The sequence below is a fragment of the Silene latifolia genome, chromosome Y, assembly GCF_048544455.1.
Source record: "Silene latifolia isolate original U9 population chromosome Y, ASM4854445v1, whole genome shotgun sequence".
NCBI lineage: Eukaryota > Viridiplantae > Streptophyta > Magnoliopsida > Caryophyllales > Caryophyllaceae > Silene > Silene latifolia.
In genome coordinates, this window is record NC_133538.1 from 350,616,196 (window position 1) to 350,619,389 (window position 3,194).

Sequence of the window (3,194 nt, forward strand, 5' to 3'; positions counted from 1 at the left end):
ACATTTTGCCAAAAAATTGGCAACCAAACACTCTCCTTTTTTTTGTAACTAGTTGTTGCACCGCGCCCGCGCGGTACCCCAATTTGGTAAATCGTTTATATGACTCATTATCAAATATCGTAGTGAAATTTGAAAACATATTAGAACGTTAAGCTCTTTTAATGTTCATGTGACTGTTATACACCAGATTATACACGTTTGGAAACAGATGTTGAAGTTAAATACAACACTATAACCATCTAAAGTGGCAAATCAATACAAGTATGAAGCACCATTCAAACTTAAAACAACCATCTAAAGTGGCAAATTAGATTCAGAATAGAACATAAAAGTTTTTCCTTTAAAAATGCTCATCATCTGTTTGTTGAATCCAGCATCTGTAGCCATATACGATAATACGACGTACAAACGAAAAAAATTGCCGTCAAACATTTGGCCAAGCAATGAATTTATACTGATAAGATGCTTTCAAAGAGTTTCATAAGCCGAGTGCCAAGACAACTACAACTACTGCTAAATTCTGCTATCCATAGTTAAAAGCCAAAATTTACAATTCCGGATAATCCGAAAATACTTTAATTCGACATTCTTCAGGTTCCCTGTCCAAAGACCTATACATCTTCATCGCACAATTTCTCAGCTTGCAAATCAGAAATCAGCAGATCACTAATCAATGAGCAACCCAGAATTTAGGTGAGCCACCAAATACACAGTTTAGTTCAGTAAAAAAAAAAAAGCCGAATCATATTCATAGGCAAGCGGAAACTATCTGCATACCTCTTCTTTCTGAGCATTATATCCTCCATGGTTTTCTCATGCTCCACCTTCAGTTGTGCTGCTCTGTCCATATAGAGCCTCTTTACCTGCACAGTAAATTGCAATAGTTAAATCCAGCATCGGAAATCAATTAAATTAATATCCACGGAAATTGCAAAGGGCGCATAGGTTGTGATGAGAAGTAGCCTCATCGGTCATGGCCTTCCACTTAGCTCCAGCATCCTTAGCAAGCTCCTAATACCCTTGGAATCAGGGTGCTCTTCCATGTACGTCTTCCTGAAATCAAAATAACAAACGAAAGCAATGAAAGCCTCAAACAATATAAAAGAGAAAATAGATCTAAAAAAGGAACATATACTACTATTTACACGACAATGTATAGCAATTTTTTAATACATAAAATCGAAACAACATTGCAGTTGCAGGTGTTATCATAAACAGCAGACCAAACATAAACGCAGGCAAACAAACAAATAATAGAGTAAAACCAGCAAGTAACCCTAATTCATACTACAATCAGTCGAAACAAACAAATTCAATCAAGTATTAATCAAAAACAAATTAAATGAAAAAATTGGATCTGAAATGGCTGATCTAACAACAATATTAGCAAAATCTACACACCGGTTTTAATTAAACTGAAACAATAGCGAAATCTAGGCGTATTCCACAAGAACTGAGATAGTAGCTTAGCTAATTAGAAATAAGAAACCCTGGGCCACAGTATTGATGAGAAGGTATGTTATAAGACGTTTTACAATCAATCAACATATTATAAAATCGTATTCTATTCTATTCACCTAATAAGCCACAGAGTAATTAAAAAAACAGGAGAGTTAATAATAACACTCGAGTAAGACGGTTTTATACCAGCGAGTGAAAGCGATCCTGTCTGAAAAGAAAATGCAAGCATTTGATGAAATGGTAAAGTAAGATGGATCGCCATTGGGAGGGTGTTATCATGGGAAAAACACTAAAGGTCAGGATAAAATTATCCCAGGCCATCTTTTCCTGGTGGCCTTTGGCCTTCCGACCTTCTCTGATTCATTTTCCCTCAGCCATGTATACAGACCTCATGAAAACAGTGAATATCGCTAATTGGGTCAAACTAACTTGCTAAACAAGGTTTTAAACATGGATTAACTACATGATCAACCTAAACTAAAACATGGATTCGAGAGAACGGTGAAGGTGGAACTGACTAGTTGAGGTGTGAGCACCTTTGTTTTCGGACCGACTGAACAAATTTCAAAATGACCCTAAAATAAAAGTGGTACATAAAATGATCTACCAGTTTTGCTAAATGGTTGTTTGGGTGATCACCATTGCTTCACCGGTTAGGTTGGGTCAATTTTGGACCACTGTGTAACAATTTTACCAGACAGATTCAATAACCAGTTCAATGTCTGATCCCGGATCTACTGAACCTCAATAAACACCAAAAGGAATACTGGATACATGAAAATCAAAGTTTAAGCTAAATTAATTGACAAAACATACCCAAATAAGAACATCATTTTACCTTGTCGTGAATATGCAGGTCTCGAAAATGCACAAACGAATAGTGACAACCGCCTGTAAAATAAATACAACACCACAAAAATCAAATAGTAAGCGTATTCCGTAAAATTCGAGTACATAAAAAAAAAATCATAAATGCTGGGATAAAAACAATAATCAGGAAGGGGCAACAATCATGCAAGAACCATAAACTGGGGACCAATCCTCAATTTTACTCTTTCCAAATATTGAACACCAAGGTCCAACTACTGTCGTCCTCGACAACTGAAATAGGATAACGAACATCGGAAAGAAGAAATCAAAGCAAGTACCTTCCCAATCAACATGGATGCTGCCACCTTCTAAAAGCATGGAATAGGGAAACCTTGGAAGCTTCTCGATCTCCATAATCTACAAAGGAAAAGGAAAAGATCGTGGTGATATCTTGCATTTTAGAACTGATAAAAAAAAATGTATTTAGCTACTGGCTATATTTTGAAAAGAAGAAATAATGGCATGCGGATTAACCTTATTGTTAGAATGCCTCGCGGCACAAAACTAACTTTCCTAGTGACAAGGCTGTCATGACTCCAATCTGTGTAGTAACCATCATCAGCACCGAGGAGTATAAGAGTACCAGAATACGAATAGACACGCGATTTGATACTGTCGTTTTGTACCAAAAATAAAAACCTAAGTTACTACCAACAGAAGTCAGCGGTAAGTAGGGTCGATCTCCACAGGGAGGCTAAGTTGCTATCTATCTGTTTAATTTGGTCTGTCAGGGTGTCACAGAAATGGGGGTTTTGATTGAATTGGACTAACTGAACTACTGAGGCTAAAGGCAAGAGAAAAGGGATAAAAGAAATTAACAATAAGAGAAGGAAAATATGCTAGGAGTCGGTCCACCGTGGTAG

At 36.8% G+C, this 3,194-nt stretch overlaps 1 long non-coding RNA gene across 1 annotated transcript; it reads right to left on the bottom strand.

Moving 5' to 3' along the window:
- Positions 1-574: 574 nt before the first annotated feature.
- On the bottom strand, positions 575-2,808 carry LOC141633698 (uncharacterized). The gene is made up of 4 exons (XR_012538480.1): positions 2,610-2,808; positions 2,300-2,352; positions 778-1,053; positions 575-666 (listed from the first exon to the last, which is right to left on the bottom strand). It is a non-coding gene; the product is annotated as an uncharacterized LOC141633698 (long non-coding RNA).
- Between the last annotated feature and the right edge of the window lie 386 nt (positions 2,809-3,194).